Source organism: Zophobas morio, unplaced genomic scaffold (genome assembly GCF_036711695.1).
Source record: "Zophobas morio isolate AGI-343-1 ecotype UQ-CSIRO unplaced genomic scaffold, CSIRO_AGI_Zmor_V1 ptg000026l, whole genome shotgun sequence".
Lineage (NCBI taxonomy): Eukaryota > Metazoa > Arthropoda > Insecta > Coleoptera > Tenebrionidae > Zophobas > Zophobas morio.
The window spans coordinates 13,981,293-14,007,176 of NW_026972131.1; the positions used below are offsets into that span (position 1 = coordinate 13,981,293).

The following is a 25,884-nucleotide window of genomic DNA, read 5'->3' on the forward strand; positions in this document are numbered from 1 at the left end:
GATTACAAATTTCAAGTTACTTTTATTCTACCTCTTAAATAATGGAGAAAAATAGGCAAACATTTTCCAAAATTTTCAAAAAAAAAAAAATTAAACGTGCTCGTTTGTTATAGGAATGAGGATAAGTTTGTAGGGAAGTTTTCGTGGATAACGAATTCGAATACTTTTGCTCTGTCCATTCAAATAATGGAGAAACATGAGTAGATAATTTTCCAAAAAAATTATCAAACTCTCCGTATAGGAAAAAGAATATATTATAATTATATATCTCTTTTTCGAGAAATCTTCGGAGATTACAAACCTGAAGTAACTTTCTTTCTGCCTGGTAAAATAACTAAAAAAACTGGGTATTCTTAAAAAAAAAAATAAAACGAGCCATCTACCTAAGAAAAAAAGGTTAAATTTATGGAGAATTTTTCATAGATTATGTAATCTGAATTAACTTTAGTTTCGATTCGTCAAATAACCAACAAAACAGGATATTTTTGAAAAATTTTCAAAAAAATATATATTTGGCAGATGACATACCTTCTAAGAAAACAGGGGGTGGGTGGGCGGGGCTAGTACTTTTATTAAGATAAAACTAATTTTGGCAGATGCCATACCTACTAAAAAAATAAAGGGCGGGTGGGCGGGGCTAGTCCTTGCTAAGATAACACCAATTTTTCCAAACGTTTTCGAAAAAAGTATGTAAAAATGGACTCAGGTTACAATGGGTCAAAGGGCAACTTCGTAGAGAGCTTTTCGCAGATTAGAAATTTCAAATTACATTTGTTCTACCTCTCAAAATAATAGAGAAAAATGGGCAAACGTTTTCCAAAATATTAAAAAACGAGTTCTTCCTATGGGAATAAAGATAAGTTTATAGGGAAGTTTTCGTGGATTATGAATTTAAATTTACTTTTGCGTCGCCCCATTAAATAATGGAAAAAATTGGGCAATAAATTTTCCAAACAAATTAAAAAAAAAAATTAAAACAAACTGTCTTCGCATGGGAAAAAGGATATATTTATAGAGAAATCTTCGTAGATTACGAATTTCAACGTGCTTTCGTTCTTGAAAAACCAAACAAAAGGAATCCTCGAGATTCTTTCAAACTTCTTCAAAAACCAGATAGATAAAAGGGGTTCCCGAGACACTTTCAAATTTCTTCAAGAACAAAATACAGGGGTCCTCGAGATTCTTTTAAACTTCTTCAATAACCAGACAAAAGGGAGCCCCGAGATTCTTTTAAACTACTTCAAAAACCAGACAAAAGGGGTCTCCGAGATTTTTTTAAACTTCTTCAAAAACTAGACAAAAGGGGTCCCCGAGATTCTTTCAAACTTCTTTAAAACCCAGACAAAAGTGGCTTCCGAGATTCTTTTAAACTAGTTCAAAAATAAAACGCAAGTGATCCTCGAGATTCTTTTAAACTATGTACTTCAAGAACAAAAGACAGGGGTCCTCGAGATTCTTTTAAACTTCTTCAAAAACCAGACAAAAGGAATCCCCGAGATTCTTTGAAACTACTTCAAAAACCAAGCAAATGGAATCCCCGAGATTTTTTTAAACTTCTTCAATAACCAGACAAAAGTGTCCCCGAGATTCTTTTAAACTTATTAAAAAACCCAACAAAAGGAATCCCCGAGATTTTTTTAAACGTCTTCAAAAACCAGACAAAAGTGACAAACTATCTTCGTGTGTTTATCGAGAGATCTTCGGAGATTACGAATCTGAAGTAACTTTCGTTCTGCTTGGTCAAATAACTAAAAAAACTGGATATTTTCCAAAAATTTCAAAAATATTCTAAAAAAAAAAAAAAAATTAAAACGAGCCATCTTCGTAAGAGAAAAAGGTTAAATTTATGGAGAATTCTTCATAGAATACGAATCTGAATTAAACTTTTCCTCCGGTTCGTCGAATAACCAACAAAACAGGATATTTTCCAAAAATTTTCGATAAAATATATATTAAAATGGACTCAGATCACGAATTTCAAGTTACCTCTTGTACCTCTTAAAATAATAGAGAAAAATAGGCAAACGTTTTCCAAAATATTAAAAAAAAAAATTTTAAATGAGCTCTTCCTATGGGAACAAAGGATAAGTTTATAGGGAAACTTTCGTGGATTACGAATTTGAATTTACTTTTGCTTCGCTTCTTCAAATAATGGAGAAAAATGGGCAATTAATTTTAGATTCTTTCGAACTACTCCAAAAACCATGAATAAGGAGTCTCTGATATTCTTTCAAGCTACTTCAAAAACAAAACAAATGGTTTGCCCGAGAAAATTTCAAACTACTACTTCAAAATCAAGGACAAAAGATCCTCGAGTTTCTTTCAAACAACTTTAAAAAATGAAGTACAAGTTGTGTCCGAGGTTTTTTCAAATTACTTCAAAAACCAGATACAAGGTATCCTCAGGATTCTTTCACACTACATCAAAAATCAGGCACATGGGATTCCTAAGATTCTTTCAAACTACTTCAAATACCAGACTTAAGGGGTCCCCGGGCTTCTATCAAGTTACTTCAAAAGAAAAAACATCAGGGGCAGGGGCGAATTCGGCCATTCTGAATTTTCCAGAGGTATTATATACTTTTAAATGAAGTAAAATTTCGGCTTTTCAGGAACTGATCTAAATTTTTCCCGCCTCTGGAAGATTACATCGACCTCGTTTTTGTGGCAGGTAAAAGAAAGTAAATTGTGTTGCCTACTTTACAGTCGCATAGGCGATTAACAGTATAGATATCTATTCGTGATTAATAAAGCTTCAATATTTAAAGCTTCAACAAGCTAATCCGAGTTAATAAAAAATATTAATTATTTCAAAATGGTTAGCACCGCTGCAAATGGTTGTGAAAATTCAAAGTAAAATTGGCAATATATCAAGGATTGTAATTTTAAGGTTATGAAATATTTTTTTGTCATTTCAGTTGTCTTGTCAAAAACACGTGTGTCAGTCCGTAGTATAATCTTCTTTGTTTTGAATCTCCTTATTTTACAATTTTTTTTAATAAAAGCAATGTTGCTTTTAAATTAAAGAGAATCTGAACAATTTGCCGTTATCATCACGAACTTTTTATTAAAATCATAACCTCAAACTAATAAAATTGACATCTTGGTTACTTTTTGTAACTAAATCTAATCTAAATGTAGCTTAATTATAACGTCATACGTCAACAAGTTTGAAAAATCATATCCACAAAAATCTGTGTATGCAACCAACTATTCACGTACGGTAAAATTTAATACGATAAATTTGGTTAGTTTATGGTTTGTGTCACACACTTTTTTCTCGGCATTTTATCATAATTATCTGGTTAATACGATGTTTTTAATGACTCGGAGAAGACAACTACACCCAGTTCTAATTTATAACGCCAGATGGCCGCCGCGCCGAACTTCCCACTTCTTATCAGTTCCCTCTTTGTCAGTGGAATCAGGATTCCGCAAACGTGTCTGACAAAGAAGGTAAATTCTGAAATCTACGTGCGGTCATTGTAACCCACACTCCCCGTAATTCGCTCCTCACGTCACACCCAGCCTTCTTATCACAATCCCACTCCACGTCGACATTCCATCGCGCTCCTTTCGCTGTGTAGACAAAACCCGTCCAAAATGCCTCAGAATTTATCTTGTGTATCTAGTTCAGACAGAATCGCAAGTGTATTTAGTCGACCGAGCCGCCGAATAAAGATAAAACACAGGTAAAATTACCTGCGATAAATGATAACCGCTTTCGCGAAATCGCAATGAAACCCAGTGCTAAGTGAATTCCCGGCGATGTCCATGCATCCGCACGAGTCGTCGCTGCACAAATGATCAATTCCCGAATTTAGGTGAGTGATAAAATCCAGGTACGAATTCGTGCCATTTAACACGTGTCCCACACATCGCAGCAGGCTTCGTACCTGCACTTGTCATTATCGGAGCGAGGCCGCCTTAGATAAACCAGATTTTTGAGTTGCGACAATCACGGGTTACCTTGTAGCCGTCTCTGTGACATTTAATCACACTCAAGTGGTTTCATTAGCTTGTTGTGGAACAAAATCATCAAGTCGACAATTGGAAGAGTAAATTTGCCTCCATTAAACCGTTATTCATTTATTGACCCCAGCCGCCGTGATTATGACAGGCGTCCCCGACCACACGCTTTTTTGCTTCTTTCTCCTTATTGGAATGAATTGGATTTGGGCAGGTCGCTCCTAGTCGTTTCGATGGTCGTGTTATTGATCTGACTCCGTCCTTCTCGCACATATGGGACGGAAAAGGGTGGTTGCGTCTCTCTCACGACCCCACGTGGTTTTCGGAACGTCACGGTGACATTTCGGACGGAAAACCCATCGTTTAGTGGCAATTTTACAACGATGGGTGGGTTTATGGGGTCCACTTCGCCGGAAATCTAATGCCTGAACGAGTAGTGATATATGGCAGTGACGTCACCGCACTGGATGTACTAAATAAGGTTATGATCACAAAAGTAAACAATAGCATAATTTTGTTAAGAGAAAACACTCATTTGCATTCATTTTCGATACGTTTTCACTTCGTAATTAGGTGCTTGCGCAATGTGTGTGTGGTTTATTATAGTAAAACGGTGAAGTGGCGCTAGATGATTATTACTTAATTAAATTTCACTATCATTACTTAAGTATGACTACAGTTTAAGTACTTCGTGTAATCTAAAATTGAATTATGTTGCGAAAATCGTGGCCTGTTTATTGCGAACGACCTTGTTTGTATTCGTACCTGATAAGGTAAATTTATTTTCGGTTGGACAAGTTCAAATTGTCAATACCCTCATATCTCTTCTAGGAAAAAAAGTCAAAAGGTGCTCGACTCAAGTGGGCAAACAGCTGTCTTAGGGAATAATCGAGAAAAATCAAATTTTATTGACAATAACGAGACGGACAGTAGTACAATGGTAAGAAATATTTATGGCTCACACCAGTTCAACCCGAATTTGTCGGAAAACATTTAGCAGGTAGTTGTATTCATAAAATAATGGTTACTTTTGTTCCTGAGTAACGATGGTCCCTGTGCGGACCTGGATTATTCTGCTTTCTAACATCTGGGGATTACCGGCACGCGACAACTTAAGTTGTAATTATCTCTTGCTATTGTACTACTGTCCGTCTCGTTATTGCCAATAAATTTTTATTGGGTACAATGAAATTTCCAAAACATTAACTTTGATTCTGTTTCCTCAAATAACGAAAAAATACAAGATATGAAGTTACTTTTGCTCTGTCGCTTCAAAAATGGACAAATAATTTTCGAAAAAAATTTTCAAAAAAAAAAAAACAAGTAAGAGACAAAGAATAAATTTTGGAGAAATCTTCATAGATTACGATTCTGATGCAACTTTAGTTCGCCTTCGTCGAATAACCAAAAAAAAAACTGGATATTTTCCAAAAAAATTCGAAAAAAAAATCATCTTCGTTTGAGAAAAAGCTTAAATTTATGGAGGCAACGAATCTAAATTCATTTTAGTTCAGCTTATCAAATAACCAACAAAAACCAGGACATTTTTCAAAATTTTTGAAAAAAAATTAAAATGAACTCAAGTTATATACAATGGGCCAAAAGGCGAGTTCATACAGAGTTTTTCGTAGATTACAAATTTCAAGTTACTTTTGTTCTATTTATATCAAGAGTGGAGAAAAATGGGCACATAATTTTCGAAAACATTTGTCAAAAAAAAAGTCAAATTAAAGTCAGAGAAAAAGGTTAAATTTATGGAGAATTCTTCTTAGATAAAGAATCTGAATTAACTTTGGTTCTGCTTATTAAATAACCAACAAAAACCAGGATATTTTTCAAAAATTAAAAAAAAAAAAATGCTCGGAAAGTTGTTTCAATAGAACTTCTCTCGCTCCTGAAGTAGAACGAAACATAAAAAATAAACACACAATCAGATTTAAGAATTTAACTCGTTACTATGGAAATGTGCAATTTAACCCCTCTCAAATTTAACAAGTTTTTACAAGATTAATAGACGCAAAATCAATCTTATCTTAACAAGTACTAGAACCGCCCACCCACCCTCTATTTTCTTCAAAGATATGTGATTTGCCAAAATAAGTGTTATCCTAGCAAGTACTAGCCCCGCCCACCCGCCCTCTATTTTCTTAAAAGGTATGTCATTTGCTAAATAAAATGCTAGTTATGCTAAGATAAGACTGATTTTGGAAGTTGACAATCCTCTGAGAAAATAGGAGGTGGGTGGGCGGGACTAGTAATTTTATTAAGATAAAACTGATTTTGGCAGATGCCATACCTTCTAAGAAAATAGAGGGCGGGTGGGCGGGAGTAGTTCCTGCTAAGATAAGACTAATTTTGCGAATGACATCCTCTAAGAAAATAAGGGACAAATCTAAAAAATATAAATCACAAGTAAAAACTCGTGTTTTGCACATTTTGGGTAGAATTTATTTGGCAAAATTTTGAGATGACGTCATCAATTCCTTGGGGGGGATAAACATATATTTGTGTACATGCTTCAATAATTCTAAAACACCTGCAAGATTTCAAAGTATTCATTTTTGCAATTCTTGATTTATTCAATAAAAACTGGATATTTTCCAAAAATTTTTGGAAAAAAAAAATAAAAATGGATTCTGGTTACAATGGGTCAAAGGACGACTTCATAGAGAGTTTTTCGTGGATTACAAATTTCAAGTTATCTTGGTTATCTCAAATAACCAAGAAAAACAAGATATTGTCCAAAACTTTCCCATAATTTTCCAATCAAAGTTAAAATTAAAATGAAAATTACAATGGATCAAAGGACGAGTTCATTGTAATTTTTTGCACGATTTGTTTTACCTCTTGAAATAATAGAAAAAAATACGTAAACATTTTCCAAAATTTTCAAAAAAAAAAAAATTTAAACGTGTTCTTTTCTTATGGAAATGAGGATAAGTTAGTAGGGAAGTTTTCGTGCATTACGAATTTGAATTTACTTTTGCTTTGTCAAATAATGGAAAAAATGGCCAAATTTTCGAAAATTTTCAGAAAAAAATTGAAACGAGTTTTTTTCTTTTGGGAAAAAGGATAAATTTGCATCGAAATTTTCGTAGATTACGATTAGTTCTGCGTCGAATAACAAAAACAAAACTGGATATTTTCCAAAAAATTTCGAACAATTCTTCAAAAAAAAAAAAAATCATTTTCGATTGAGAAAAAGCTTAAATTTATGTAGAATTCTTCATATACAATGAATCTGAATTAACTTTAGTTCTGCTTATTAAATAACCAACAAAAACCAGGATATTTTTCAAAAATTAAAAAAAAAATGGTCGAAAGTTGTTTCAACAGAAATTTCCCCGCTCCTGAAGTAGAATGAAACATAAAAAATAAACACCCAATGAGATTTAGCAATTAAAATAGAGGCAAAATCAGTCTTATCTTAGCAAGTACTAGCCCCGCCCACCCGCCCCCTATTTTGTCAGAGGATATGTCATTGGCCAAAATTAGTTCTATCTTAGCAAGTACTAGCCCCGCCCACCCGTCCCCTAGTTTGTCAGAGGATATGTCATTGGCCAAAATAAGTCTTATCTTAGCAAGTACTAGCCCCGCCCACCCGCCCTCTATTTTCTCAAAGGTTATGTCCTCTGGTAAAATAAATCTTATCTTAGCAAGTACTAGCCCCGCCCACCCGCCCCCTATTTTTCAGAGACTATGTGATTTGCCAAAATAAGTCTTATCTTAGCAAGTACTAGCCCCGCCCACCCGCCCTCTATTTTCTTAAAAGGTATGTCATTTGCTAAAATGCTAGCTTTTGCTAAGATAAGAGTGATTTTGGCAGATGACAATCCTATGAGAAAATAGGGGGTGGGTGGGCAGGGCTAGTACTTTTATCAAGATAAAACTGATTTTGGCAGATGCCATATCTTCTAAGAAAATAGAGGGTGGGTGGGCGAGGCTAGTCCTTGCTAAGATAAGACTAATTTTGGCAAATGACATATCCTCTGAGAAAATAGGGGACAAATCTAAAAAATATAAATCACAAGTAAAAACTCATCATATTTTGCACATTTTGGGTAGAATTTATTCGGCAAAATTTTGAGATGACGTCATCAATTCCTTGGAGGGGATAAACATATGTTTGTGTACACGCTTACAATAATTCTAAAACACCTGCAAGTTTTGAAAGTATTCATTTTTGCAATTTTTGATCTATTCAATAAAAACTGGATATTTTCCAAAAATTATTGGAAAAAAAAATGGATTCTGGTTACAATGGGCCAAAGAACGACTTCAAAGAGAGTTTTTCGTAGATTACAAATTTCAAGTTATCTTTGTTCTACCTCTTGAAATAATAGAAAAAAAAACGCAAACATTTTTCAAAATTTTCAAAAAAAAAAAATTTAAACGTGTTCTTTTCTTATGAATAAGGATAAGTTGGTAGGGAAGTTTTCGTGCATTACGAATTTGAATTTACTTTTGCTTTGCCCCTTTAAATAATGGAAAAAATGGCCAAATTTTCGAAAATTTTCAGAAAAAAATTCAAACGAGTTTTTTTCTTTTGGGAAAAAGGATAAATTTGCAGCGAAATTTTCGTAGGTTACGATTAGTTCTGCTTCGTCGAATAACAAAAACAAAACTTGATATTTTCCAAAAAATTTCGAAAAATTCTTCAAAAAAAAAATCATTTTCGTTTGAGAAAAAGCTTAAATTTATGTAGAATTCTTCATATACAATGAATCTGAATTAAGTTTAGTTCTGCTCATTAAATAACCAACAAAAACCAGGATATTTTTCAAAAATTAAAAAAAAATTGGTTGAAAGTTGTTTCAATAGAAATTTCCTCGCTCCTGAAGTAGAATGAAACTTAAAAAATAAACACCCAATGAGATTTAGCAATTAAAATAGAGGCAAAATCAGTCTTATCTTAGCAAGTACTAGCCCCGCCCACCCGCCCCCTTTTTTCTCAAAGGGTATGTTATCTGCCAAAATAAGTCTTATCTTAGCAAGTACTAGCCCCGCCCACCCGCCCCCTATTTTCTCAGAGACTATGTGATTTGCCAAAATCAGTCTTATCTTAGCAAGTACTACCCCCCCCCCCCTCTGTTTTCTCAAAGGATGTCATTTGCCAGAAAACTGATTTTGGCAAATGCCATACCTTCTAGGAATATAGAGGGCGGGTGCGCGGGACTAGTCCTTGCTAAGATAACACTAAATTTGGCAGATGACATATCCTCTGAGCAAATAGCGGGTGGGTGGGCGGGGTTAGTACTTTTATTAAGATAAAACTGATTTTGGCAAATCTCATACCTTCTAAGAAAAGAGAGGGTGGGTGGGCGGGGTTAGTCCTTGCTAAGAAAAGACTTAATTTGGCAGATGACATATTCTCTGAGCAAATAGCGGGTGGGTGGGCGGGGTTAGTACTTTTATTAAGATAAAACTGATTTTGGCAAATCTCGTACTTTCTAAGAAAAGAGAGGGTGGGTGGGCGGGGCTTACAATAATTTGCAATTCTTGATTTATTCAATAAAATAAATTGATTGATTCATTAAATTTTTTGAGTCACCCTGTATGCTTCGTCAAATAACCAAAAGGAACTGGATATTTTCCAGAAATTTTGAAAAAAAAAAAAAATAAAAATGGACTCAGGTTACAATGGGTCAACGGACGACTTCATAGAGACTTTTTCGTAGATTACAAATTTCAAGTCACCTTTGTTCTACCTCTTGAAATAATAGAGAAAAATAGGCAAACGTTTTCCAAAATTTTCAAAAAAGAAAAATTAAAACGAGCTCTTTTCTTATGGGAATAAGGATAAGTTTATAGAGAAGTTTTCGTCGATTACAAATTTGAATTTACTTTTGCTTTGCTTTCACAAATAATGAAAAAAATGGCGAAATAATTTTCAAAAACATTTTTCAAAAAAAAATTAAAACCAACTGTTTTCGTATGGGAAAAAGAATACGTTTATAGACAAATCTTTGTAGATTAAGAATCTGAATTAGCTTTCGTTCTACGTCGTCAGATAAAAAAAAACTCAAAATTTTCCAAAAATTTTTGAAAAAAATTCGTCAAAAAAAAATTAAAACGAGCCATTTTTGTTTGAGAAAAAGCTTAAATTTGTGGAAAATTCTTCATAGACAACGAATTTGGATTAGTTCTGCTTATTAAATCGAAAGTTGTTTCAACAGAACTTCCCCCGCTTCTGAAGTAGAATGAAACATAAAAAATAAACATCCAATCAGATTTAGGAATTTAACTCGTTACTATGTAAATTTGCAATTTAACAACTTTTAAATTTAACAAATTTTTACAAGATTAATAGAGGCAAAATCAGTCTTATCTTAGCAATTACTAACCCCACCCACCCGCCCTCTATTTTCTCAAAGGATATGTCATCTGCCAAAATTAGTCTTATCTTAGCAAGTACTAGGCCCCCCCACCCGCCCTCTATTTTCTCAAAGGATATGTCATCTGCCAAAATTAGTCTTATCTTAGCAAGGACTAGCCCCGCCCACCCGCCTTCTATTTTCTTAAAAGTTATGTCATTTGCTAAAATGCTAGTACTTTATTTGCTAAGATAAGGCTGATTTTGGCAAATCATAATCTTCTGAGAAAATAGGGGTGGGTGGGCGGGGCTAGTACTTTTAATAATATAAAACTGATTTTGGCAAATGCCATACCCTCTGAGAAAATAGAGGGCGGGTGGGCGGGGCTAGTCTTTTCTTATGGGAATGAGGATATGTTTATGGGGAAGTTTTCGTGGATTACGAATTCGAATTTACTTTTGCTTTGTCCATTCAAATAATGGAGAAAATGAGTAAATAATTTTCCAAAAAAAATTAAAACCAATTGTTTTCGTATGGGAAAAGGGATACATTTGTAGAGAAATCTTTGTAGATTAAGAATATGAATTAACTTTCGTTTTGCTTCGTCAAATAACCAAAAAAACTGGACATTTTCCAAAATTTTCAAAAAAATTCTTCAAAAAAAAAAAATCAAAATGAACCAAAGTTACAATGGCATTTCGTAGATTACAAATTTCAAGTCACTTTTGTTCTACCTCTTGAAATAATGGAGAAAAATGGGCAAATTTCCCAAAAAATTGGACCTAAAGATAAGTTGATAGTTGATGCAGGATTTTTCGCAGATTACGAGTTTGAAGCTTTGGTCTACCCTCTCAAATAACAGAACCTGGGGATAATTTTCAAAAATTTTCCAAAAAAAAGTGTGAAAAGTGGAATTTTTCTCTTTATATACAGGGTGTTTCAACAATTTGGCCCGAAAACTTACGCATTCTCCATGAAATACAGAGAAAAACGCAATTTGAGATTCATTAAGGGTCCAGTTTAAAGTAGATTTCAAATATATAGGGTGTTTTCAAAACATCGTAGTTACATACACGCACATTATATACGAAAATTTTTTGAACAGCACTTTTCAGCATATTTGATTTAGAAAAATTATCAAATTCCACTACTATTACTGGATTACGGTTTAAATACTTTGTGTTCGTCGAAGATAATGAATTGAATTGTGCGAAAATTGTGGCGTGTTTATTTCAAACGACCTTGTTTGTATTCGTACCTGATAAGGCAAATTTATTTTCGTATAGACAAGTTGAATTGTTTCGAACTTCCGGTACTCTAACAGATTGTGATAAAGAAAAACGATCTCGGTAAGTCAGAAACCAAAGTGGTTTACAGCGTTTTGAAGTTATGTACTTGGATTTAATTGCAGTTATAAAATTTTCATGTCTCTTAAAATCCAATTTAGTTATAAATATGAGAAAATCGAGTCCTGTTCTACGCCACCAGTTGCTCGCGCTCTGGCGGCAGCTGCTCCCTTCGCAATGAATGTGTCCCCTATCTCACAAATAGATAAGGACGAAAACTAACCCGCGGCGAATTACCGCCTTCAATTCCCACTTGTTTATTTATACTCCGCCGACTGACCACTCTCCATTCATCTCTAATCAACTTGGCAAACTCAAGCAAAATAAATCGAAAAACTCCCGGTCCGCTCCAGAATAATGTGTTTATTTTTAAAGTAGTTACCGCGTTTTATGGCCACCAGTACACAAACCTGCTCATAAGTACTCCGTTTCCAGATTGCGGCGAATCCCCGTCGAAATTTACATTATCGAATCGATATCCGTGTTTACCTGTGTGTCGACACGGACATTCAACATGTAGCGACGTTTACCCGGGAAAAAGGATCTAATTAAGTAGAGTCAACGGAGCTGCAACCCCAATTTCGACACGTTTATAAGCAATTTGCTAAAATCCGCGAGAAGGATTTTTGAGACGTTGGGTAACGACGCGATATTTTGGTGAGTCAAGTTTAGAAAGCGTGAAGGAGGAAAAAGTGGATGCGTTCGCGTTTATGAACAGTAATTATGGTATTAGTGGGTCGGTGTGGGTGTCGGAGGGTGATCTGGAGCGGTTCTGGAGGAGGTCCCGTGGGAACGGTTGGGTGGTGAAGACGTGAGTAATTGTGTACGTATTGGGTGTTTATATACATTGTTGTAAGGTTGCTGCTCAAGAAACTCGCTAGAACCAAGTCAAAAGATATCTAGCACTAGAGACCCAGAGATTGTTTTTTTTTTAAGTTGGGTTTGGCTTGTTTGCGGAAAACAGTTTAATAAATACTGAGAACTGGGTTATAAAAGTTTGCTTAAGGTCAAGTTTAATGTGACGCGGTAATAAAGTTACATGAAAAGGATAAAGCAAGTGTGTACCTGTTGGAAAAAACAGTGAGATCATTCCATAATTTTGAACAATAAAGTTTACAGTAATTGTGAATCCAATAAAGCGAAATTTATTGATTAAAGAATGCATAAAAGTGAAAACGGTTAACGCTTCTGGAAAATTTTGTCAAATTTATTCAAACTGAGAATTTCAAAAATTTTCCAAAAAATATTGAAACGATTTCATTCCAAAAAAGAAGAAAGAAAAATGGTAAAAAAATTCTCGGTAAATTACAAATCTCAAGTCATTTTTGTTCTTCATCATTACATAATTTTCGAAGTTTAAAGAGAATTTTTCGTAGATTTCGATCTGAAGTTCCAATAACCAACAAAAGTGGAAAAAACCAGACAAGTTTATAGAAAACTTTCCATAGAATGCGAAATTGAAGTCACTTTTGATCTACCATTCCAAATAATCCATAACAAGGGGCAAACAAGTTTCGAAATTAAAAAAAAAAAAACTTTAGAAATGTTTCTGTAAATAACCAAGAGAAACTGGATTTTTTCCAAAAAATTTGCAAAAAGATGTTAAATTGAGCCCGAATTTGCCCGTAATTTGCTGTACCTCATCAAATATTAGAGAAAAATGGCCAAATAATTTTCGAAAATTTGCCAAAAGAAGCTTTACACATATTAAGAAGAAAAGGCAAAATGTAGCCCCGCCCACCCACCCTATCTCAATTGTGATGATTTTTTTTATTCGTCGTGAGCCAAGGGGGCGGAGCTTAACTGCAAAATTCTTATTTCTCTACGGGAAATTAAAATGTTGTATTTTACCTTTTTTTCTTAATATACATTAATTCTTTGAACAACACGATACTCAAAAACTTGTTTTTAATTCCTTGTAAAGAAATAATTTGCAGTTAAGCTCCGCCCCTTTGATTCACAGCGAATAAAAAAAATCATCACAATTGAGATGGGCGGGTGGGTGGGCTTACATTTTGCCGTTTTGTTTTAATATGTGTACACTTCTTTTCACAACAAGAAAATTAAAGCATGTTTAAAATGGAAAATTTGTATAAGGAAATATCGATTTTACATTTTAGCTCCGCCCCATAATTGCAAAATGCATATTTCCTTGCAAAAATGTACCCTTTTAACCAAGTTTTAAGTTTATTGTTACGAAAAGATGGCTATGTATATTAAGAAAAAAATGCAATTCTGATGATTTTTTTTATTCGTCGTGGGCCGAGAGGCGGAGCTTAATTGTAAAATCCTTGTTTTTCTAGATGAGAAATTACCTGTATCAATTAAAAAAGAAAACCAAAAGAGAAGCCCCACCCATCCGTCTCGATCTCAATCGTGATGAATTTTTCATTCGTTGTCAGATCAAGAGGCGGAGCCTAATTGGAAAATCGATATTTTCCTATACAAATTTACCTTTTGAAACATGTTGTAAGTTTCTTGTTGTGAAAAGATGACTACACATATTAAGACAACAAGGCAAAATATAGCCCCGCCCACCCACCCTGTCTCAATTGTGATGATCTTTTTATTCATCGTGAGCTAAAACGTTTGTTGATTAAAAATGAATTGATTGAAATTGATGATTAAAAATGCGTTTTATTCGTATGAAGAATATTTGTCTTTTAAATTCAAGTGATGTTCATTGTGTGTGTACTTGTAATATTATATGTGAATATGTATTTTTTTTGACCTGTGCAAAAACAATTTGTTGTAGCATTAATAAACTTTACTTACTTTACTTACTTACTTACTTTAAAAGGGCGGAGCTTAATTGCAAAACCCTTATTTCAAAACAAGAAATAAAAAACATGTTTTTAAGTATCACGTTGTTCAAAGAAAAAACAAGCCAAAAATTAAGCCCCACCCATGCTGAATTATGATGCATTTTTCATTCGTTATCAGACCGAGGGGCGGAGCCTAATTGCAAAATCGATACTTTCCCACAAAAATTTACCATTTTAAACATGTTTTATCTTTCTTGTTGTGTTTCAAAAATTAAGTAAGTTCAATTCCTCATGTGATAAATATAAGTTTATAGAAAACTTTTCGTAGATTCCGAATTTTGACTTACCAACTCAAATAATCGGGAAAAAGGAAGTTCAGATCTCTTTGAATTGGACCGCGAACAAGTTTATAGAAATTTTTTCGTAGATTACGAATCTTCTGTGACTCTGGAACTGTTTTGGCAAATAACCAAGAAAATCTGGATATTTCCAAAAAATTTCCAAAAAAATTTTAAATGGAGTCAAATTTGTACGTAATTTGGCTACACCTCATCAAATAATTGAGAAAAATGGACAAATAATTTTCGAAAATTTGCTAAGAGTGTTAAAACTGGTATTCTTCAGTAGAAAGACAAAAAAGCTGGAGGAGAATTTTTCGTACATTTCGAATATGAAGTAACTTTAGCTCATCAAAGAACCAAGAAAAACTGGATATTTTCTAAAAATTTTCCAAAAGAAATGTTAAAAAGAGAAAATAATTTTCCAAAATTATCTAAAAGAATAGTTTGCGAAAACGGAAAAACTTAAAGAGAATTTTTCGTAGATTTCGAACCTGTCCTCCCAATAATCAAGAAAATTGGGAGATTTTCCAAAAATTTCCAAAAAAAATAACTCAATTCCTCATGAGATAAATTTAAGTTTATAGAAAACTGTTCGTAGATTGCGAATTTGAAGTCATTTTGATCTATTATTTCAAATAATCGAGAAAAAGGAAGTTCCGAAAATTCTCAAAAAAAATCTAATCTCTTTGAATTGGACAAAGAACAAAAACTTACTTAAACATTCAAAATTTTTATTAGGTACTATTACGAATCTTCAGTGACTCTAGAACCGTTTCGGCAAATAACCAAGAAAACCTGGATATTTTCAAAAAATTTTCCAAAAAAAAATTAAATTGAGCTCAAATTTGTACGTAATTTGGCTGCGTCATCAAGTAATGGAGAAAAATGGGCAAATGGGCAATTTTAAAATTGGTATTCTTCAGTAGAAAGACAAAGAAAGTGGAGGAGAATTTTTCGTACATTTCGAATGTGAAGTTACTTTGGCTCTGTTTCCTCAAAGAACCAAGAAAAACTGGATATTTTTTAAAATTTTCTTAAAGAAATGTCTAAAAGAGCTTATTGCAATACGAATTTGAAGCTACTTTTACTCCACCTCATCAAAGAATGGAAAAAATGCGCAAATAATTTTTCAAAATTATCTAAAAGAATGTAAAAAGAGCTCCCTTTAGTGAGAAAACGGAAAAATAGAGAATTTTTCGTAGATTTCGAATCTGTCGTTCCAATAACCAAGAAAATTGGCAGATTTTCCAAAAATTTCCAAAAAAAAAAAAAACTCAATACCTCATGAGACAATTATAGAAAACTTTTCGTAGATTGCGAATTTGAAGCCATTTTAATCTATTATTTCAAATAATCGAGAAAAAGGAAGTTCCGAAAATTCTCAAAAAAATCGAATCTCTTTGAATTGGGCAAAGAACAAGTTTATACAAAATTTCATTATTACGAATTTTCAGTGACTCTAGAACTGTTTCGGCAAATAACCAACAAAAACCTGGATATTTCCCAAAAAAATTTCAAAAAGAATTTAAATTGAGCTCAAATTTGTACGTAATTTGACTACACCTCATCAAATAATGGTGAAAAACGGGCAAATGGGCAATGTTAGAACTGGTATTCTTCAGTAGAAAAACAAAGAAACTGGAGGAGAATTTTTCGTACATTTCGAATATGAAGTAACTTTGGCTCTGTTTCGTCAAAGAACCAAGAGAAACTGGATATTTTCTAAAAATGTTCGAAAAGAAATGTTAAAAAGAGCTAATTGCAATACGAATTTGAAGTTACTTTTACTCTACCTCATCAAAGAATTGAAAAAATGAGCAAATAATTTTCCAAAATTATCTGAAAAGAGCTGCCTTTAGTGGGAAAATGGGAAAACTTAAAGAGAATTTTTCGTAGATTTAGAATCTGTCGTTCCAATAACCAAGAAAATTGAGAAATTTTCCAAACATTTCCAAAAAAAAAAACTTTTCAGTGACTTTAGAACTGTGTCTGTAAATAACCAAGAAAAGTTGGATTTTTTCCAAAAAAATTGCAAAAACATGTTCAATTGAGCTCGAATTTGCACGTAATTTGGCTGTACCTCATCAAATAATGGAGAAAAATGGCCAAATAATCTTCGAAAATTTGCTAAAAGAGTGTTAATTGGGATGGGCTGAAAATTGTCATTTCTAAAATCCGTTGGCAAGTTATCGTTGATAGTAACTTTTGTCGAAATAAGCCTCCACATGTTAAGAAAAAAAGGCAAAACTGAGCCCCGCCCACCGACCCTATGTCAATTGTGATGATTTTTTTATTCGTCGTGAGCCAAGGAGGCGGAGCATAACTGCAAAATTCTCATTTCTCTACGGGAAATTAAAAACATGTTTTTGAGTATCGTGTTGTATTTTACCTTTTTTTCTTAATATATATTGTATTCTTTGAACAACACGATACTCAAAAACTTGTTTTTAATTCCTTGTAGAGAAACAAGTATTTTGCAGTTAAGCTCCGCCCCCTTGATTCATAGCGAATAAAAAAAATCATCACAATTGAGATGGGCGGGTGGGCGGGCTTATATTTTGCCTTTTTGTTTTAATATGTGTAGACTTCTTTTCACAACAAGAAACTTAAAACATGTTTAAAATGGAAAATTTGTATGAGGAAATATCGATTTTGCATTTTAGCTCCGCCCCATAATTGCAAAATGCATATTTCCTTGTAAAAATGTACCCTTTTAACCAAGTTTTAAGTTTATTGTTACGAAAAGATGGCTATGTATATTAATTAAAAAAGGCAAAATAGAAGCCCCGCCCACCCACCCTATCGCAATTCTGATGATTTCTTTTATTCATCGTAAGCCGAAAGGGCGGAGCGTAATTGCAAAATCGATATTTTCCTATACAAATTTACCATTTGAAACATGTTTCAAATTTCTTGTTGTGAAAAGATGACTACACATATTAAGACAACAAGGCAAAATGTAGCCCCGCCCACCCACCCTGTCTCAATTGTGATGATCTTTTTATTCGTCATGAGCCAAAAGGGCGGAGTTTAATTGCAAAACCCGTATTTCAAAATAAGAAATAAAAAACATGCTTTTAAGTATCGCGTTGTTCAAAAAATACTATGTATATTAAGAAAGAAAAAAAAACAAGCCAAAAATTAAGCCCCACCCATGCTCAATTATGATGCATTTTTCATTCGTTGTCAGACCGAGGGGGGGAGCCTAATTACAAAATCGATACTTTTCCACAAAAATTTACCATTTTAAACATGTTTTATCTTTCTTGTTGTGTTCCAAAAATTTCCAAGAAAAAATGTTAAAGTAAGTTCAATTCTCCATGAGACATATATAAGTTTATAGAAAACTTTTCGTAGATTCCGAATTTGAAACTATTTTGACTGACCAACTCAAATAATCGAGTAAATTGAAGTTCAGAAAACTCTCAAAAAAAAATCTAATCTCTTTGAATTGGACAGCGAACAATTTTATACAAAATTTTTCGTAGATTATGAATATTTTGTGACTCTGGAACTGTTTCGGCAAATAACCAAAAAAATCTGGATATTTCCAAAAAATTTCCAAAAAAATTTTAAATTGAGTCAAATTTGTACGTAAATTGGCTACACCTCATCAAATAATGGAGAAAAATGGACAAATAATTTTCGAAAATGTGCGAAAAGTGTTGAAACTGGTATTCTTCGGTAGAAAGACAAAGAAACTGGAGGAGAATTTTTCGTACATTTCGAATATGAAGTAATTTTGGCTATTTCATCAAAGAACCAAGAAAAACAGGATATTTTCTAACAATTTTCCAAAAGAAATGTTAAAAAGAGCTTATTATAACACGAATTTGAAGTTATTTGTACTCTACCTCATCAAAGAATGGAAAAAATGAGCAAATGATTTTCCAAAATTATCTAAAAGAATGTAAAAAAGAGCTCCCTTTAGTGGGAAAACGGAAAAAAGAGAATTTTTCGTAGATTTCGAATCTGTCGTTCCAATAACCAAGAAAATTGCGAGATTTTCCAAAAATTTCCAACAAAAAAAACTCAACTCATCATGAGACACATTTAAGTTTATAGACGCTGACGTTGCTTTTAGGGCTGAAAATTGACATTTCTAAAATCCATTGCCAAGTTACCATTGATAGTAACTTTTATCGAAATAAGTCTACACATATTAAGAAGAAAAGGCAAAATGTAGCCCCGCCCACCCACCCTGTCTTAATTGTGATGTTTTTTTTTTTATTCGTCGTGAGCCAAGAGGGCGGAGCTTAATTGCAAAATTCTTATTTCTCTACGGGAAATTAAAATGTTGTATTTTACCTTTTTTTCTTAATATACATGGTATTTTTTGAACAACACACAAAAACTTGTTTTTAATTCCTTGTAAAGAAATAAGTATTTTGCAGTTAAGCTTCGCCCCCTTGATCCACAGCGAATAAAAGAAATCATCACAATTGAGATGGGCGGGTGGGCGGGCTTACATTTTGCCTTTTTGTTTTATTATGTGGACACTTCTTTTTATAACAAGAAACTTAAAACATGTTTAAAATGGAAAATTTGTATAAGGAAATATCGATTTTGCATTTTAACTCCGCCCCATAATTGCAAAATGCATATTTCCTTGCAAAAATGTACCCTTTTAACCAAGTTTTAAGTTTATTGTTGCAAAAAGATGGCTATATATATTAAGAAAAAAAGGCAAAATATAAGCCCCGCCCACCCACCCTATCTCAATTCTGATGATTTCTTTTATTCGTCGTAAGCCGAGGGGCGAAGCTTAACTGTAAAATCCTTATTTTTCTAGGAGAAATTACCAAGTGAAATGTGTTCTTAAGTAATCGTGTTATACAAAGAAAACTAAATGTATTAATTAAAAAAGAAAACCAACAGAGAAGCCCCACCCATCCGTCTCGATCTCAGTCGTGATGAATTTTTCATTCGTTGTCAGATCGAGAGGCGGAGCCTAATTGCAAAATCGATATTTCCCTATACAAATGTACCATTTGAAACATGTTTTAAGTTTCTTGTTGTGAAAAGATGACTACACATATTCAAACAAGGCAAAATGTAGCCCCGCCCACCCACCCGGTCTCAATTGTGATGATCTTTTTATTCGTCGTGAGCCAAAAGGGCGGAGCTTAATTGGAAAACCCTTATTTCAAAACAGGAAATAAAAAACATGTTTTTAAGTATCGCGTTGTTCAAAGAAAAAACAAGCCAAAAATTAAGCCCCACCCATGCTGAATTATGATGCATTTTTCATTCGTTGTCAGACCGAGGGGCGGAGCTTAATTGCAAAATCGATACTTTCCCACAAAATTTTACCATTCTAAACATGTTTTATCTTTCTTGTTGTGTTCCAAAAATTCCAAGAAAAAGTGTTAAAGTAAGTTTAATTCCTCATGTGATAAATATAAGTTTATAGAAAACTTTTCGTAGATTCCGAATTTTGACTTACCAACTCAAATAATCGGGAAAGAGGAAGTTCAGATCTCTTTGAATTGGACAGCGAACAAGTTTATACAAATTTTTTCGTAGATTACGAATCTTCTGTGACTCTGGAACTGTTTTGGCAAATAACCAAGAAAATCTGGATATTTCCAAAAAATTTCCAAAAAAATTTTAAATGGAGTCAAATTTGTACGTGATTTGGCTACACCTCATCAAATAATTGAGAAAAATGGACAAATAATTTTCGAAAATTTGCTAAGGGTGTTAAAACTGGTATTCTTCAGTAGAAAGACAAAGAAGCTGGAGGAGAATTTTTCGTACATTTCGAATATGAAGTAACTTTGGCTTTGTTTCATCAAAGAACCAAGAAAAACTGGATATTTTCTAAAAATTTTCCAAAAGAAATGTTAAAAAGAGAAAATAATTTTCCAAAATTATCTAAAAGAATAGTTTGCGAAAACGGAAAAACTTAAAGAGAATTTTTCGTAGATTTCGAACCTGTCCTCCCAATAATCAAGAAAATTGGGAGATTTTCCAAAAATTTCCAAAAAAAAAACTCAATTCCTCATGAGACAAATTTAAGTTTATAGAAAACTGTTCGTAGATTGCGAATTTGAAGTCATTTTGATTTATTATTTCAAATAATCGAGAAAAAGGAAGTTCCGAAAATTCTCAAAAAAAATCGAATCTCTTTGAATTGGACAAAGAACAAAAACTTACTTAAACATTCAAAAATTTTATTAGGTACTATTACGAATCTTCAGTGACTCTAGAACCGTTAAATTGAACTCAAATTTGTACGTAATTTGGTTACACCTTATCACATAATGGTGAAAAATGGGTAAATGGGCAATGTTAAAACTGGTATTCTTCAGTAGAAAGACAAAGAAAGTGGAGGAGAATTTTTCGTACATTTCGAATGTGAAGTTACTTTGGCTCTGTTTCCTCAAAGAACCAAGAAAAACTGGATATTTTTTAAAATTTACTTAAAGAAATGTCTAAAAGAGCTTATTGCAATACGAATTTGAAGCTACTTTTACTCCACCTCATCAAAGAATGGAAAAAATGCGCAAATAATTTTTCAAAATTATCTAAAAGAATGTAAAAAGAGCTCCCTTTAGTGAGAAAACGGAAAAACAGAGAATTTTTCGTAGATTTCGAATCTGTCGTTCCAATAACCAAGAAAATTGGCAGATTTTCCAAAAATTTCCAAAAAAAAAAAAACTCAATTCCTCATGAGACAATTATAGAAAACTTTTCGTAGATTGCGAATTTGAAGTCATTTTAATCTATTATTTCAAATAATCGAGAAAAAGGAAGTTCCGAAAATTCACAAAAAAATCGAATCTCTTTGAATTGGGCAAAGAACAAGTTTATACAAAATTTCACTATTACGAATTTTCAGTGACTCTAGAACTGTTTCGGCAAATAACCAACAAAAACCTGGATATTTTCCAAAAAAATTCCAAAAAAAAATTAAATTGAGTTCAAATTTGTACGTAATTTGACTACACCTCATCAAATAATGGTGAAAAACGGGCAAATGGGCAATGTTAGAACTGGTATTCTTCAGTAGAAAAACAAAGAAACTGGAGGAGAATTTTTCGTACATTTCGAATATGAAGTAACTTTGGCTCTGTTTCGTCAAAGAACCAAGAGAAACTGGATATTTTCTAAAAATGTTCGAAAAGAAATGTTAAAAAGAGCTAATTGCAATACGAATTTGAAGTTACTTTTACTCTACCTCATCAAAGAATTGAAAAAATGAGCAAATAATTTTCCAAAATTATCTGAAAAGAGCTGCCTTTAGTGGGAAAATGGGAAAACTTAAAGAGAATTTTTCGTAGATCAAGAATCTGTCGTTCCAATAACCAAGAAAATTGAGAAATTTTCCAAACATTTCCAAAAAAAAAAAAAAACTTTTCAGTGACTTTAGAACTGTGTCTGTAAATAACCAAGAAAAGTTGGATTTTTTCCAAAAAAATTGCAAAAACATGTTCAATTGAGCTCGAATTTGCACGTAATTTGGCTGTACCTCATCAAATAATGGAGAAAAATGGCCAAATAATCTTCGAAAATTTGCTAAAAGAGTGTTAATTGGGATGGGCTGAAAATTGTCATTTCTAAAATCCGTTGGCAAGTTATCGTTGATAGTAACTTTTGTCGAAATAAGCCTCCACATGTTAAGAAAAAAAGGCAAAACTGAGCCCCGCCCATCGACCCTATGTCAATTGTGATGATTTTTTTTATTCGTCGTGAGCCAAGGAGGCGGAGCTTAACTGCAAAATTCTCATTTCTCTACGGGAAATTAAAAACATGTTTTTGAGTATCGTGTTGTATTTTACCTTTTTTTCTTAATATATATTGTATTCTTTGAACAACACGATACTCAAAAACTTGTTTTTAATTCCTTGTAGAGAAACAAGTATTTTGCAGTTAAGCTCCGCCCCCTTGATTCACAGCGAATAAAAAAAATCATCACAATTGAGATGGGCGGGTGGGCGGGCTTATATTTTGCCTTTTTGTTTTAATATGTGTAGACTTCTTTTCACAACAAGAAACTTAAAACATGTTTAAAATGGAAAATTTGTATGAGGAAATATCGATTTTGCATTTTAGCTCCGCCCCATAATTGCAGAATGCATATTTCCTTGCAAAAATGTACCCTTTTAACCAAGTTTTAAGTTTATTGTTACGAAAAAATGGCTATGTATATTAATTAAAAAAGGCAAAATAGAAGCCCCGCCCACCCACCCTATCGCAATTCTGATGATTTCTTTTATTCATCGTAAGCCAAAAGGGCGGAGCTTAATTGCAAAATCGATATTTTCCTATACAAATTTACCATTTGAAACATGTTTCAAATTTCTTGTTGTGCAAAGATGACTACACATATTAAGACAACAAGGCAAAATGTAGCCCCACCCACCCACCCTGTCTCAATTGTGATGATCTTTTTATTCGTCATGAGCCAAAAGGGCGGAGTTTAATTGCAAAACCCGTATTTCAAAATAAGAAATAAAAAACATGCTTTTAAGTATCGCGTTGTTCAAAAAATACTATGTATATTAAGAAAGAAAAAAAAACAAGCCAAAAATTAAGCCCCACCCATGCTCAATTATGATGCATTTTTCATTCGTTGTCAGACCGAGGGGCGGAGCTTAATTACAAAATCGATACTTTTCCACAAAAATTTACCATTTTAAACATGTTTTATCTTTCTTGTTGTGTTCCAAAAATTTCCAAGAAAAAATGTTAAAGTAAGTTCAATTCTCCATGAGACATATATAAGTTTATAGAAAACTTTTCGTAGATTCCGAATTTGAAACTATTTTGACTGACCAACTCAAATAATCGAGTAAATTGAAGTTCAGAAAACTCTCAAAAAAAAATCTAATCTCTTTGAATTGGACAGCGAACAATTTTATACAAAATTTTTCGTAGATAATGAATATTTTGTGACTCTGGAACTGTTTCGGCAAATAACCAAAAAAATCTGGATATTTCCAAAAAATTTCCAAAAAAATTTTAAATTGAGTCAAATTTGTACGTAAATTGGCTACACCTATCAAATAATGGAGAAAAATGGACAAATAATTTTCGAAAATGTGCGAAAAGTGTTGAAACTGGTATTCTTCGGTAGAAAGACAAAGAAACTGGAGGAGAATTTTTCGTACATTTCGAATATGAAGTAATTTTGGCTATTTCATCAAAGAACCAAGAAAAACAGGATATTTTCTAACAATTTTCCAAAAGAAATGTTAAAAAGAGCTTATTATAACACGAATTTGAAGTTATTTGTACTCTACCTCATCAAAGAATGGAAAAAATGAGCAAATGATTTTCCAAAATTATCTAAAAGAATGTAAAAAAGAGCTCCCTTTAGTGGGAAAACGGAAAAAAGAGAATTTTTCGTAGATTTCGAATCTGTCGTTCCAATAACCAAGAAAATTGCGAGATTTTCCAAAAATTTCCAAAAAAAAAAACTCAACTCATCATGAGACACATTTAAGTTTATAGACGCTGACGTTGCTTTTAGGGCTGAAAATTGACATTTCTAAAATCCATTGCCAAGTTACCATTGATAGTAACTTTTGTCGAAATAAGTCTACACATATTAAGAAGAAAAGGCAAAATGTAGCCCCGCCCACCCACCCTGTCTTAATTGTGATGTTTTTTTTTTATTCGTCGTGAGCCAAGAGGGCGGAGCTTAATTGCAAAATTCTTATTTCTCTACGGGAAATTAAAATGTTGTATTTTACCTTTTTTTCTTAATATACATGGTATTTTTTTAACAACACACAAAAACTTGTTTTTAATTCCTTGTAAAGAAATAAGTATTTTGCAGTTAAGCTTCGCCCCCTTGATCCACAGCGAATAAAAGAAATCATCACAATTGAGATGGGCGGGTGGGCGGGCTTACATTTTGCCTTTTTGTTTTATTATGTGGACACTTCTTTTTATAACAAGAAACTTAAAACATGTTTAAAATGGAAAATTTGTATAAGGAAATATCGATTTTGCATTTTAGCTCCGCCCCATAATTGCAAAATGCATATTTCCTTGCAAAAATGTACCCTTTTAACCAAGTTTTAAGTTTATTGTTGCAAAAAGATGGCTATATATATTAAGAAAAAAAGGCAAAATATAAGCCCCGCCCACCCACCCTATCTCAATTCTGATGATTTCTTTTATTCGTCGTAAGCCGAGGGGCGAAGCTTAACTGTAAAATCCTTATTTTTCTAGGAGAAATTACCAAGTGAAATATGTTCTTAAGTAATCGTGTTATACAAAGAAAACTAAATGTATTAATTAAAAAAGAAAACCAACAGAGAAGACCCACCCATCCGTCTCGATCTCAGTCGTGATGATTTTTTCATTGGTTGTCAGATCGAGAGGCGGAGCGTAATTGCGAAATCGATATTTCCCTATACAAATTTACCATTTGAAACATGTTTTAAGTTTCTTGTTGTGAAAAGATGACTACACATATTCAAACAAAGCAAAATGTAGCCCCGCCCACCCACCCGGTCTCAATTGTGATGATCTTTTAATTCGTCGTGAGCCAAAAGGGCGGAGCTTAATTGCAAAACCCTTATTTCAAAACAAGGAATAAAAAACATGTTTTTAAGTATCACGTTGTTCGAAGAAAAAAACAAGCCAAAAATTAAGCCCCACCCATGCTGAATTATGATGCATTTTTCATTCGTTATCAGACCGAGGGGCGGAGCCTAATTGCAAAATCGATACTTTCCCACAAAATTTTACCATTTTAAACATGTTTTATCTTTCTTGTTGTGTTCCAAAAATTCCAAGAAAAAATGTTAAAGTAAGTTCAATTCCTCATGTGATAAATATAAGTTTATATAGAAAACTTTTCGTAGATTCCGAATTTTGACTTACCAACTCAAATAATCGAGAAAAAGGAAGTTCAGAAAACTCTCAAAAAAAAAATCTAATCTCTTTCAAGTGGACAGCGAACAATTTTATACAAAATTTTTGGTAGATTACGAATCTTCTGTGACTCTGGAACTGTTTTGGCAAATAACCAAGAAAATCTGGATATTTCCAAAAAATTTCCAAAAAAAATTTAAATTGAGTCAAATTTGTACTTAATTTGGCTACACCTCATCAAATAATGGAGAAAAATGGACAAATAATTTTCGAAAATTTGCTGAGAGTGTTAAAACTGGTATATATACAGTAGAAA

The 25,884-nt window shown here is 33.0% G+C and overlaps 1 protein-coding gene across 1 annotated transcript in view; it reads left to right on the plus strand.

Moving 5' to 3' along the window:
- Window positions 1–3,613: 3,613 nt before the first annotated feature.
- Window positions 3,614–25,884, plus strand: part of LOC135136296 (protein numb) — a 69,695-nt gene continuing 47,424 nt past the window's right edge. Inside the window, exon 1 of the mRNA XM_064065510.1 lies at window positions 3,614–3,824. The gene's annotated coding sequence lies outside the window, so the exon portion shown is untranslated. The remainder of the gene's footprint in view (window positions 3,825–25,884) is intronic.